Here is a 15384-nt window from a genome sequence, read left to right on the forward strand (position 1 = left end):
CAAGTTTATCCATTTACATGTGTTCTAAGCCACTGCCAAATGCCTATTATGTAAGCGCTCGACATGTTCGTAAGCAATACTTGCGAGTGGAAGCTCGGGAGGAAGTTTGCCGAGCATTTTTATTCAGTAAGAACTGTTGCTCATATAGCCCGCGAAGGTGGTGACGTCACCGGTGAGCTCGGATAATAACTGGTTCAGAAGAAGGAAAGGCTAACAATAAGGGCTTAGTGCGCATAGTTCAAACATTGTAGGCAGCAACTGGTATTCGACGTAGGCTAATTGCAAGGAGATCATAGAGTAAAATATACATGCCCTTTAAATATACACGTTAAGAGCGCGGGAGCGTTGACATTTTTACAGGCCTCCACTACAGCATCCCTCATAGCCATGTCACGCTGAGGTCTCAGATAAACACAACAAAACTAAACGAACATGTTCACTCATTCTCGCTTACAGGTCATTTTATATATCCTGCTTTTGGCTTTAGTGTCTGCTTTCTAAAAAGAAAACAATTTACATCTGAATATGTGTTGCGAGGCAGCATCCTTGTTCTCGTTTGTTAGTTTTGCTTCTTACATTGTAAATCCAAAATGAACAATTTTTTTAGCAGCTCGCATTGCCATACCCTGAAAAGCGCCAGCTTCCAAGTACACGTGCCAAGTGCACCTGCAAGGAGGAATTCATGGCCGCTGCAAGCATGCTGCTGCTGTGTGCTCTTTCTTAAACTCCCACGAAGATGAGTCTTGCACAAGCCACGCTCAACAATGGTGCAAATCCACTGGCGAAAATACGAGGTCTCTTTAGAAAGCGTAGTTGCCTAGTGAGTTTGTGAAGCGTGTTTTTTTTTCTTCACTAATATTTTTTTTCTTATAACCGCATCTGTGTACAGCGGCTCTCAAATATTTCTCGCATAGACAGAATCATATTACTGGCACTCTTATTAGCTTGAATTAACAGGCCATCAAATGCTCAGAACACGCTTTTATTTGTAGATGCACAGTGCGATATCCGTTCTTATTGTTCGCTTTTTAAAACAGGTCAGAAATCCACTCCCCCAGAGGTGAATCCTGCATCCCGCACTACAGTACTGAAGTACCCCGAAATCAAATGTCCACTACAAGAGCTCTAAACCTTCATGCATATGAACTGATTTGCAAATAAGTCCTAGAATATTTTATTGAGAGGGTTTCTGAATATGCTGACGGAGAGATGCTTGACGATCTATTGGCACCAATGCTGACGAGGCCAGTCTATCATTACCTGGAAATTGATGATGACCAGCTTGCATAACCGAAAGATCTTGTATCCGAACTTATTATTAGCCTTATCCATGCATATAACTGCTTAGCAATGTGTGCACTGCACTGTTATTGATAAACGTGTTGGTTTAACGTTTGTGCAGCAATGCTTATAGCCATGTTTGGTTTTCTAAACAGGCTCAATAGCGGAGCTACAGCAACCATGGCTTTGCTGTAGCCCGGTTGGACTTGCAAAATATGTGGAGAAACAGTGTTCGTTGAGATAAAGTGCCCTTTCAATATAACAAACGACCATTCATCCACTACAAAGAAAGAAGTGCAACTCCCCTTACCTCACGTTCCCAATAATATTACACGCAAGGATACACATCAGTACTGCACACAAACACAGTTATGGATATACGTACTCAATTCGTAAAAGTCACTCCTCTTCCTACTCACCCAAGCAATCAGAAATTGTGCCCCACAAAGACTTCACTCGTCCGGAAACCACTATATGGGGAATCATGCAGGCCCGCACACTACCAAACAAACCCGACACAATAAGATGTGGCCCGCGCAATACCCCAAACATTCCATGTCCGGTCGTCGGAGAGATGTAGACATCCTCAAAAGGGTATAGAACTGCCCCGAACAACTTACATTATACGGTTTACAAAAAATTGGCTATGAGCAGCGGGAGGCGAAATTGGTTCACACAGAGTTCCCATTCTGTGCCAGTTGATCGGTCATCGCCAATGGTTTCGCGGACCTGGGTGAACAACCCTCATAATTACTTGGCATAAATGAAGTTCATTCTCTCTCTCTCTCTCTCTTCCTTTGAGAGGTTATCACAAAAGTGGAGTGGTTTTATTTAAAATTATTTGTTACAGCATTGTTTTAACTTCTTATTGTACCCTTTTGCTAATAGCATTTATTTTGCCTTACTTTTACATATTAGGCTCATCAGTTTTTCTTTGAATAAAATATGTATGGCTTATTGATATAATCTGCTATTACTTGATAAAATGTAATCATCATTTGAATCTCTGTCAGGAAAATATCTAGTCTGTACTTTATGCTTTGTGTTTAACAGATAATATATAGTAGTCATGGTAAATGTTTGATAAATAATGTGCCATTGTTCTGTTATGTGTTATATCACAGAAAAAGTTTGACATAACAATCATTTTTTTGGCATTTCTGGCATTATCAGCATCAAAGCTCAATTTCAGGTATCGTTTTAGCCTATTTGTGCAGTCCCTTCGTTTATCAGGCATATAGCAGTATGTGATAAAGTTGCGGGCAGAAGTCTGCATAAAGCCCATCGATACCGCCGCTGTTATTGAGAACTATACTGAGGGATTATTTAGCCGGAACTAGGTATATTACGTCATATGAAACTTAAGTTGCATTCAAACTGAATTAAGTATTTAGGCATTGCGCTGGGCGGTTTATGCGGGTTTGTGCTTGTGAGCACATCATTTTAAATGCAACTGTCGAGAAACATTAATGCTAAGTAGGCTACTTTTTATTATGGCGGCTGTATATTCACATGTGCAGCACACACGAACAATACTTTACTCATGTGAGGGACTCGCTGAGGGTTACTCTGATGGATAAAATTTTGTGTACTTTTAGCCGTGGAATTACGCGCTCAACAAGAATTCGCGAAGGTGCAAGTTTTATGTGTATTTCATGCCCCCATGAGAGATCTGACCTCCACCACAAGTAAATGGGCGCATGAATAGAAGTATCCTTTCCTGGTAGATCTGTTCGAATACTGGGAACCCTTTATCACTGCGCTCCATATAGCCAGGTTTGATAAGCATCCTAAATCCAGTCTTCAGCGATAAAGGAGTCACTTTTCCACCCTCTATTAGCCTTAAACATACTGGCTTTAATTCCGTTTGGGATAATACCCACTAAAAACATAATAGCATACCCTGCTTTATAATTGGAATATAGTATATATTAGCAGTCTGCTCTTGATCGCATCTCTGTTCTAACATCACTGCAATCACTTATGTAACTTTAAATGCAGTTTACTTTAAATGTGGGTGGCATGGTGAGTTTAATAACCCACTCCTGAGCGCGAAACTTAAGGTCTCCAGCATTTTCTTGAAGATGTTTGACACAGTCGGCGCACTCACTCCGAATATCTGCCAAGGCACCGTACGTTAGTCCAAATCAAAGTTTTGCAAGAAACAAGCACATCTTGTCCTCCCTAGTCACATCTGAGATCCTGTACTTAGAAGCAGGTAGGAAGTTCAACAACAGGCTGGGCCGCATGTCTTGTAGTGCCTCACAGTTCTCGCTCGGGGAGTAAAAGCTTTGCAACCCACATGTTCTTTCCCAACTTCTGTCTGTCACAGTGACCGATGGAAGAGTACAAAGAACATCAGCATCACAGGCTGTCAATGTCAAAATTGATACAATTATCAGTACACTACATACTTCTGCAAGTAGCAGTGTTAACAAAACGACAGTTGCTAATTGAATAACAAAACACACAAACAAAACTGAAAATGATAAGTTGAATGATAGAAAAACCTGATTAATCTGCTGAATGTGTGTAAGTTCCGTTGATGCGTCAGCGCAGTTAGCCATTGACAGAAGGACAGTGAGCTTCCCAGAGGTTGAAGACTCTACATGGTATGCCTGAAAGAAGAAAATTGTAACGACACAATATATGCTTTGGTGTGGTGTAAATAGTTGTAAAATACCGCCTAGATCAATACCATTATGACAGCTTTGTACTGTGTAAAAGTATTTTTAGCATTTATGCTTGGATATGTAAAAGACGACTGTGTGCTATTGGGGAAATGTCTCCTGCAGTAGGAGTATTCAGACCATCAGTGTCATTTACTGGCAACCTGCCATCTTCCAAATTGCCACTGCAGTTCATTTGATGCTCATGTTCCTCTCAGGTACTTTCTTCAGGGACTGAAGCTTCTAGTGTCAGTGCTGTCGGCTCTGCCTCTGTAGTACTTTGTGAAGAATGGTCTATTTTCCTGCTATGTAGCCGATATGAAGCGGCTTGAATCAGGCGTCTATGACACCTGGATTGGACAAAAATTATAAATGAAATATGACAACCGTCTACAAGCACATACCTGCCAATAACTAGTCTCTAGTGTTGCAAATAATCATCGCATCTGTCAATATGAATTTATCGCTGCCTTACTCATTGCGGTTGTAAATTGAATTTCTGTATTTCATTGGCCGTCATAAATTTCTGCACTTCAAGCGTCATGAGCCTTTTCCTGGAAAGAGGTGGAAAAATAGTTGGAATGTACGAAGGTTGTGAACTCAGACACCTCTTGCAGTTGCCAACAAAGAAGTGTTGCAAACTGGTGCCCCGGTTGTGGGCATCCACGGAGTTCAGAGGTGCATCCCTGAATGACTACGCTGAAGAATGAATACGCCATTATGTTTCAAGTAGCTTATCTATTTAAACTTAGTACTTTTCTCACAACAGAACTAGAATCTACTTCTCTACCTCATCTTGGCAACCGAATTTAGTTCGCTAAAATATTAATACATATCAAATACTGGCTGAGTAAGCATGTCACTGAGTCCAGCTTCTCCTAGGCCCTCAAATAGGTAGCTGCGGTCTTTTTTGCACAGACAAATCTTTCATTGTCAAAGTAATAATAATGAAAATATTTTTCGGGACACTTAATCTTTGTTACATATATAACATCATAGCGTTTGAGACACAGAAAAATTCAGTTTTCAATATTGCATGTCCTAATTTTGTTATTTTTCTTTCTATTTTTAAATCAGCAAACATAGGCTCTCTAGTGCGAGTGGTTAGGCGCCTTTCTCAGTTTTAATTATTTCAATTATTTGATGAGTTACATTTCTTATACAATTTCTAAATTATCATCACCAAGCATTGGCTTTTCCTTCCTAGCACCTTTGAAGCCCTTTTTCCAATTTGGACTTTTAGTTTTTTCAGCAATTATTGAATTATTAGTGATTTCAATAAATTATCAGCTCCTATCACAAATGAATCAATCATCAGAACCACAAATTACCACGATACGTTTGCTTAACACCGTCACCGCGGGAATTTAAGACACGCGGGGCCGACAAGTACAAATACTAGTGCTGAGATGCCGATGGCTCTTCGTCCTAGTGAGCTGTATAAGCTCTCGCCTAAAAATATAGTTACTGATTGCCGTTGCGACTAAGCGGCCGGAATTTCGACTAGAAAGTGGCGGGGAAAAGCAGACACGCCGTTAAAATTTGGATACATTTTATAGAACAGAAACAGAGTGTATACCTATATCAAATGTGGAAAAGGCAGATAAGGAACGAACCTTTCTTTGCTGCCACAAGAGGCAGTGCCCTATTTTTTGAATCTAGATCACGGTGCCTTAGAACAGGCAGCTGCAAAAAGAAAATAAACCAAGAAGACACATGTACAGTGTGGGGTGAATTCACAGAAACAATTGAACATGTTATACTCGAAATTGATGGTCTTTACCTCATCCAGATATCGATGCAGGTGAGGTCACTCTTCCTGACGCCCTCGAATTTAGAGCTACCAGTTGTCGGGTCAATGAATCTGCAGTGCAAGCTAGCAAAAAGCGAGTGGAAGATTGGTGGCTTAAAAGAAGAAGGGTGACATAACGTTAGTATTATAGGCTGGAAATAAAACTTCAATATATGGTTTGATGGTATAGTTAACTGATCTAAAACAATGTTCAAAATATAGTGGAAAAAACTAGCATGACAGCAAGTGCTACCCCCGCAGACTTAAGTGAGCCGATGAGCCGTTCAATGAGCCGGCTCACTTCAGTAAGCAGAGCCCTTCTAAGCCGTTCTTTAAGAGAGAGAGGGAAACAGAGAATACTTTCTTGTCGGGAGTACTCTTACTGGGTCTTAGTGGAAGAGCCAAGTGGCCGATAGCTAGTGGCTTGCGGCGACTTTTTCAGCGCTCGCTGTAACTCGCACATTTATGCGGGAAAAAAGGCTGATGCGAAGCAACCGTCGCCAGCATATTACCCCTAATTTGCAAGGGGGCCACGCATCATGGCTGCAGGTTGTCCGCTCATTCATGTTTAGAGCAGGACAATCTCTGGAGATGGAAAAAAAAGTACGCCTGAAGTTGCGCTACCGCAAATAAGGAAACAAGAGTTTCTGCACATGCTCTCCGAATGTACGTTCCATTTTGCTGCGCAGTTAACAATGCTGCAAAAAAAACAACCACTCCGCGTATGCACCGCTTCTCCCTTCTACCTTCTTCACCTCCTTTCTTTTCTTCTCTATATATTTCTGAGCTGTGAATAAAGCGTCCTCTTTTTGTTCTGCGAATCTGCCGGTTTTCATAGCGTAGCTGCCGGCCTTTGGCCGGTAGAACGTAACATATTTATTGTCTAAAGAGAATATTTTGTACGTAAAGCAAATAACCTCAAGTCACTTCTTACAAAACAAAAATTTGATGTCATTTCCTATAAGGGCTACCATCAATATGTGACTGGATTCCATCGCCTATTTCTAATGGTGTATTTTTATCTCTTGGCCTAAGCTATCGGTCAAAGCATGTATATTGCAACTAGAAGAACGATTGATTCATTAAAACATTATTTTCCACTGATTTAGGAGGCCCCCTACTCCCCGCTCCCGACACGCAGGCCTGAGGAAAGGGGGGCTGGAACCTCCGCTACTAAGGACTGGCGAATATACATTGGTTATTCATTTACTCGCGGCCTGAGCCGCCAGGCGGATAGGTTTTGCTGGTCAGAGGGGACATCGCATCGCAGCAGGATGATGACGATGGTATGTACAAGTTAAAGAAGAAGATCCTTAGAAAGCTCACAGTATGATCTAATGGAGCTATTATTCTAGTTGCAGGCTTCTCTACTTTTAATGATGTCCCTAGCGCCTGGAGACTTAGAGCGCTAGGGACAACATTAAAAGTAGAGAAGCCTGCAACTAGAAGAATAGCTGCATTAGATCATATTGTGAGCCATCCAAGGATCTTCTTTCACGTGTACGTATCATGGTCATCAACCCGCGGCGACACCGGTGGCACGCGCCTCGTTGTCCATCGCAATAAACGCCGGACACGGCATCCTTTGCCTTGCCAACGCCAAGCGCAAGCTTAGTGCCCTGCTAGATTTCATGTCGGAGTCTGGCGCTCTCAACCTCACCTAACCCACCCCCTTCCCCTCTAGGCCTCAGGTCATCCTCATGAATAAAGGTTTATGAATGAATTTGCCTCTTGCCGTCTCGACCTGACCGTCTTCAAGACAATATATATGAGAAGTTGTGTAACGTATACAAATTTCACCTAAAATACTACGGGAACCGCATCACTGCAGCCTTTCTCGAAGGTTGACATTGCGAACATCGGCCTTGGCGCTGTACGCATTCAAAACCAAGATGGCGTGGAAAGGGTCATAGCGCATGCCAGCCGCACACTTCTCCCGTGCTGAAACAGATTATTCCACTATGGAAAAGGAATGCCTCGCGATTGTGTGGAAAACTATGAAATTTAGTCCTTATCTCTATAGCTGTGCGTTTAAAGTCGTTACTGACCACCATTATTTGTGCAGGCTGGCGAATCTCCGTGAACCATCGGGGCGCCTAGCACGACAGCGCCTTCGCCTTTAAGAATTTGATTACTCCATTGTGTACAAATCAGCTCGCAAGCACGAAGATGCTGACGCGGTCTCGCCGCACAGGTCGGATTTGTCGATAACGTCACGGATGACAAAGGGTTTCTTAGATTAGTGAATGCCTTAGACACATTGACCCGACAGCGAGCTGACTCAGACCTTCGATCTGCCGATGACTCCCTGGAGGGTCGCGCTGCTGACATCCCCCGCCAGTATGGAAGAAAACTGTCTGCATTATATCTTCTGAATGGCGTTTATTCAAGAAAAACTCCAGCACTGACGACCGAGCGCAGCTTCTCGTCCTGCCGGCTGACCTTCGCAACGATATCCTTTTTGCTTGCCACATTGAGCCCACCGCCGGCAGCTTGGGACTTCCACGCACACTCACTCGAGTTCGTGAAGCCTATTATTGGCCTTAACTTTCTGACGCCGTCCATCGCTGCGTCAGAGGCTGCCACGGGAGTCAATGTCGGAAGATGCCTCCACTGAAGCCCGCGGGTTTGTTCCAACCTAATAATCCACATCGGACTCCGATTGATCAGGTCGGCGTCGACCTTCTGGGCCCATTTTCGCTGTCATCGACGGTATAACAAATAGATTATAGTCCCGACCGACTATCTCACATGGTAAGCGGAAACCAAGGCAGTGCAGCGTGACACATGAATTAAAATCGCTCAGTTCTTTATGAAGCAAATCGTGTTGCGTCATGGCGCACCGTTCCTGGTGTCACGGATCGATTCACCGGGTTTACGGCACAGCTCATGCACGACGTGCTCGAGCTTAGTCATACCAGCCACCGAAAAACTACTGCATATCATCCGCAGACGAATGGCCTCACGGAGAGACTCAACAAACCCATCGCAAAAATGATCGCAATGAACATAGACTCGCAGCACAAAACCTGGATTGAGATTCTCCCCAAGATCACATATGCCTACAACACGGAACCCAAGAGACGACGCGTTTTACATCATTTCTCCTAGTCTACGAACGTGATGTTTAAACGATGTTGGATACCATGCTTCCGAGCTGCACAGAATATTATCCACTCACGCCAGACGACAAGCAGTTCGCTCAGCGCGTTGCGGAAGCACGTCAACCTGCCCGCATTCACATTCAGCACAACGGGGCCCAGATGCACGCCGCTACAACCTCCGTCATCGACACGTCACATACCATCCTGGAGATGAAGTATGGGTGTGGACCCCGGTGCGTCGGCCCGGTTTGTGTGACAAACTGATTTCCCGTTACTTCGGACCTTACGAAGTTCTGCGCCGTCTCACGACGGTGGCATAGGAAGTTCTTCCAGCGGGTACTGTCCAGACCTTGCGTCGCAAACCACGCTCCGAGGTCGTGCACGTTGTCCGCATGAAGCCCTATTTCACGCGGTAGTGTGCTATGCGCTTGTTTCGTTGTCGCGTAGGACACATTTCCCTGCCTCTGTTATCTATTCTGTCCATGTGCTGGTCTTTGGTTTCGCTGGCATTGCCCATCGCTGGCGCTACGTCTCTGATTTATTTTTTTAAGAGGGGAGTAATGCCACTTGATTCTTATGTTCTTGCTGCGCCTGGAAGAAGACGCCACTGAAGGCGGCTTGCGCGCTGAGTTCGGAAAGCTGCCTGCTCCTTCAACCAAGCCCTGTCGTTCACGTCTTGCCCTGTTGCCAGCGACAATGTACATAATAAACTGAAAAACATGATTCTCCAGAGAGGGGAAAACGAAAGAAGCGGGGGGTGGTGTTCTAATAAAGGAAGACAGCATCTCAAGTCAGCTCCCCCGTACAACATACAAGCGTGTGCGCCAGCGCCGCTGAAACCGCGTCTCGCGGTCCGTGTCTAACTCTCGAGACAGATACTTCCAGATGACGAGAAGCGGCTTCTGCAAGGCTGGGTAAATTGCCCGGGCGGGAGAGCGGTGCGCATCAGCGAGGTCTCTGCGACGCCGCAACACAAATAGAACCACTGTGAACATAACGTGTTCAAAAGGGTTACGCTGGCGCCTGATGCCGGGTTTCATGCGGACGTTAAACATCCTATATAAGAGCCGCCACCTGTTCTCGCAGCTACACATCCCAAAAAACATGCGAGCGGCTCTGGGGACCACCGCGTTGGCATAATGGTCATTGGGTACAATACCCCATCTGGCAAGGCGCTGTCTCGCGGGGAAGACGCCCCAGCGTCTAAGCCAGTCAAAATCTCGAACTTCATTTGACAACGGACAAGCTGCCCACGTTCGCCATTCGGGGACAGCGGTCTCTCGTTGCTAATCAGCCGAAAGCCTGCGAACGGCAACTAGTTCGCTGATGCGTATGGCTGGTAGGTCGCCTACATTAACATCTGACAGGTCTGCATCAAGACTCAACTGTCTCGGCAGCCTCGCAGTAAAACGGCAGAGGTCTGTACGCCTGTAGACCTAGATAATGTTCTGGTGTAACCACACGATGCGCAGTGCTCATCCAGTATAGGATGAGCCAGCGACCATGGCAAGACTCGCCAGCCAATAGCCTCTCCACCAGCCTTAACTCGAGTACTCAAGCCAACGTCGGGATGCCCGGCAGGCCAACGCCTCCCCTGCTCTTGGGGAGATGTAGGATGTGACGGGCGACTATTGTTGTACTGGCATCCCAAAGAAAAGTCCCTATATGTGATGCGAGTTTCCATGGCGCGGGATTGTCGCGATACTCGTCACATAAAGGGTGAAAGCGCATGCTCGTGTCTTGACGACACTGACTTTAGCATTGAGTGCGAGGTTGAAACGTGCTGCGTCAGGCAGGGCGTGCATTGCTCGCGAGAGAACTACGTCCCAGTTACGGAGAGGAATCTCAAAATAACGGCTTGAGGGGCTAGTTGGTGCTGCATCGTGAAGAGGAAGTGTTTTCAGATTCTTATTACAGTTGGTAGTGTGCGCGTGTGTTGTGTATCTTCTCTTGTGTTTGTGTTTGTTGCGCCACATTTCTGAATAGGGAGAGGAACCCCACTTGGCTCCAACAACAATCCAAGTACCCGCACTGCGTCCACAACCGTTACGGCGGCGGAAAAGTGCCCCTGAATTGACCGAAGCGCAGCGCGTTACTTTTCTTCGTGTTGAGCTGCGCTCCAGATAAAGGTGCGTATTCCGAAACGATGTTCAAAAAAAATGAAACTCTCACTCTCACGCACGAAGAGTGTTATGTCGTCCGCGAATGCAGATTCAGCGAGAGATTCCTGTCCTACTGATGGGAAACCTCGAATACGCCTGTCCGCGGCGACCCTACGCAGCAGCGGGTTGAGCGAATGTATGAAGAGTACCGTCGAGAGCGGGCACCCCTGACGCACTCCCCGTGTAATGGGAAAGCTGCCGGCAATTTAGCCATTCAGTACTAGATCACGGCTAAGGTCGGTGTAAAGGCCACGTAGGAGCTGAACGAATTCGTCAGGAGAACCAAATGAGCGGAGCACGCCGAACAAGTAACCATGTTCCGTCATCATGTTCTACCAGGACTAATTTTCTAAGGCCTGGTCGAGGCCTTCCGACGAAAACAGGGCCACAAAATGCTTGCTAAACACGGTATGGATGTATGCAGGTTCCGAAGATGTAGTACCGTCCGCAAGCATGGCACTCGCCACGCGAGTTCGCCTATTAGTGCACTGGACAACAGCTCGAGCGTGTTTGAGGTCTGCGCCATCCTCAAGCGGCACGTTGGATATGCCCGCGGAGAGTAATGCGCGTGAACTGTCCTCGAACGCTCGCACAGCGCCCCCAGATATTTGCGCATGGCTAACGTAAGCGTTTCACCACCACGTACGATGCGCATACTGCGCAGAATGTCATTGAGCATGGTGGTAATGCTGACAAGCCGCGCCTTCCCCGCACATACAATAACATCGCGCCAGCGTGCTTTCAGAGCGTCCCAAGTAGCAGTGGTTATATTACTAACTGCTGCCACAAACAAGCACAACTTCCGGCGTATATCATCAATGCTCTCTTCATCGTGCCGTACTGCTGCATCCATGTGCCACATCAGGGGGCTGTTTGCACGGCCCGGGCCTACCCGCAGAATCACCATAACCGGGAAGTGATCAATTGGTTTAAGGCCTGATGGGAAAGGTAATACCTCACACTGTAGCAAGTCAGCTGTCATGGTAGAGGGGATGTAAACTCGATCTATTCAACTCGCGCTCTGACCCCTGGCTCGTGTTGCCTCTGAATGGTCTCTGTGAAGAGTGACTCACGCGTCCTCTATGTGTATTGATCATAATAGCTTTCCAAGTTCGTTCGCTTGATAATTGGAGGCGCCCTGACCAGGCTCCCTGATTTCGCGAATTTTTTCTAAAACACAACTGAAATCCCCGAGCAGAAAGTGGAGCAGGTCATCGACAAATTGTGTCGTGATGGACCGAAAGAACTCGTGTGTGAAACAACGCGTAACTGGCGCGTACATGCTGAAAAAACGAATCCAACGGCAATCTCCAAAGCGTCGGCGGCAATCATGCGCCCATTTGTGCCATACATACAATGAGCACATTCCCTCTATGCTGGTGAATAAATATCACACCTACGTCACAACACCGAGAGTCCGTTAACAAAAAAAGGCCTCAACATTAAAACGAGAAGGAAAATAAAGGACATCGGCGGAGGCGCGGAAGTTGCATTCCTGCAAAAACAAACCATCTACTCAATGCAAACGCGTAAGATGAAGTAGCTCCCTTTCCTTGTCAGATGAAAGGAAGGATGCACTCGGTGCGATCTTCTTCTGAGGGTACTGACCTCAACCTGCGTCCATCATCATCCTATGGCTACCCCAGGCAAGGCCTCCCGCACCATAAGGTTTGGGAGGTTTTTGTTTCGGAGAGCGGGCTTTTAGCAGCCAAGGGGCTCATGCAATCCGGCCTGTTCTCACCGGGGCGGTGTCTCGGTGCTTATGCACCACGTCCGCACCACCCAGGAGGAGGAGGAGGAGGAAAAAACTTTATTTGCAGAAGAATTCGAGGCACGCAGGCCTCCTGGGTCTCCGCACGACCCCACTCACGATCTAAACGTTCATATTATGTTTATCCATGACGTATGCGGCCCGGCTGACGACGATCTTCTGCCTGGCCGGGTCCGCTGATCGCAGTGAGGTCTCCCAGTCCTCCCAGGTTCGGAGAGGTGGGTAGAAGCCTGACGCGAGCAAGTGTTGTAATATCTCACTTCTAGTTTTTCGTTTTCTTCTTTGAAGATCCAAATTGGGTGTCCCCATTCTTCAAAAAACTTCTTTCGCCGCAAGTGGCGCCTCTCTCTCTATACATGGAACCATAGTTCTTTTCTGATTTTGGCCTCCACTTCATGAAGGCTCGGAGTCTTGTTCGAGTAGGCCGTTTTTCTGCGGGCCAACCACACCTGATAGTTGACCTCTGCCAGTGTCAAGACAAAAAGCTTGCGCCCTTCCTTTCGAAGCGGTTTAAGGTAGCGCACGGTTTGGTATGAGATCCCGGGGAGGCCAAACATATCTTTCATAGGCTGTAGGAATGCTGCGAGAATTAGGCAGTTCAGAAAGATGTTCTTCGCTGTCTCTTGGGCCAAGCAGAAGGTACACAAGTCAATATTTCCCGACGTCGCAGAAACGAAGGCGCGCCATCTGATTGGTAAGATGCCTTTTGCGAACCACCACAGGCTCAGCGAGCATCGAGGAAGTGGGCGGTTATGTACTGCCAACTGGGTCTTTCTGCACATAGCATGTAGCTTGATAGGCGGGCAGGGAGCGTAGGGGTCATCATATTGATAACATCTTTCAGGGGCATGGTTCTTGTATGGTGGCTTGGTTTAACGTCATTCGAGTTTTCCTTCAGGTACTCTAAGTCCGTGGCTGCGGTTTGGTAAAATGATAGGGATGACCCTGCATGCGGGGTGTTGTGGTGTAGGGCCTTCTAAGTGAATGTTCGCAGTCGTGTAGACAGATAGTACGAAGCCATCTTTTTTTCTTAGCGGCATGTCGCATTCGACGGCTCTGAATGTCCATTTGATTTGCAGAGCCCTTGCGAGAATATACAGATCAAGCAGCCCCGGGTCACCTTTGAATCTGGGCAGGCAAACAATGGCTCGCTTCACCTTATCGGGGGCTCCCTGCCACAAAATATATGTTTCTCGAGCTCCTTTTTCTTGCCTGGGGGGATCTCAAGGATGCTGGCCAGAAAGCTGAGAATACGAATCAGGATTGTCTTGATGATGGTGGCCTGCGCAGTCAGGGGACATTTTAGAGCATCAAGATTGTGGGTTTTAATCCTTAGTTGCTTGTCAGCCCTATTTCAATTTATGGGAACTGGACCAGTAGAATCACTTCCGCGAAGAGAAAGCATGATTGCTTACGAACATATCGAGCGCTTACGGAATAGGCTTTAGGCAGTGGTTTAGAACTAATGTAAGTTGATAATCTTGATTTCCAATATTATCTGGAAGTTTTGAATGACTGTGTCTAGCGTGGTCAGCAATGACAATATCAGAATTTAGTTGCTCACGATGTGCAAAGTTGTTATTCTGAAATCTTTATTTTCATTCAGTAGGTTTTCTATGAATAATAACCATAATAACTGGTATAAAATAAAATCAAACACACAGCCGGTCGATGTAAATGTTATAGGCGTTACAATAATAATAATAATAATAATGTTAATAATAATTGGTTTACAGGAAGTACCTGTCACAAAATATATATATATATATATAGGCGTTACAAGAGACCATTTTATGGGATAGTTGACACAGCTCGTCCGGCCGAAAAGCTATCTCCGTCGTAGTAGTAGTAGTATGCTCTGGTTTCGTTTGCGTTGTTTAAGGTCCCAAAGCGACTGAGGCTATTAGAGACGCTGTAGTCCACTCCAGAAATTTCTACCACCTGTCCTTTTTTAACGTGCACTGACATCGCATATCACATGGGCACCAGCTTTTCGCTGTCGGAAGCATTACTGTCGGAATATTCCGGTGCGTCGATATAGACAGCTGTTCGATCTGCTGAATATTTTTGTGCAGAGACTTAGCCCTATCCTTACAGCGAGCGACATGAAATTTTAGGTGCACGTTCTTAGGGAGAGGGTACCGAAGAGGTTAACGTGGATGCGAGGCGGAAGCTGAGCCTCGTCAGCGAAGTTGCTTCGAAGCCAATTCCAACCTTGTTGAGTATGCGACGTCCCATGGGGATGTCGGTGAGGCGCTCATACTGAGAGGCGAGATGAGCTTCCACGAGCTCCGTTAAAGGATTATAGACCCTAATGCCAGGCCCCGCCGTGGTGGTGCAGTCGTAAGATGCCCGACTACTGTGCCGGAGTACCCGGGTTCGATCCCGCACGCGGCAGCCGCGTTTTCATGCCGGCGAAACAAAGAGGCGTCCGCATGCTGTGCTATTTAGAAGCACATTGAAGATCCCCGGGTGGTCGAAATTACTCCCTAGCCTTCCACTTCTGCTCCTCTTTCTTTCTTTACACTTTTGCTCCCATCTTCCTCCCTTCCACAGTGCGGTTCAGGTGTCCGCAGAAACAGGTGGTGCAGATACTGTGCCTTTC

The sequence above is a fragment of the Amblyomma maculatum genome, chromosome 10, assembly GCF_055883805.1.
Source record: "Amblyomma maculatum isolate TAMU_Amacu chromosome 10, ASM5588380v1, whole genome shotgun sequence".
Classification (NCBI taxonomy): Eukaryota; Metazoa; Arthropoda; class Arachnida; order Ixodida; family Ixodidae; genus Amblyomma; species Amblyomma maculatum.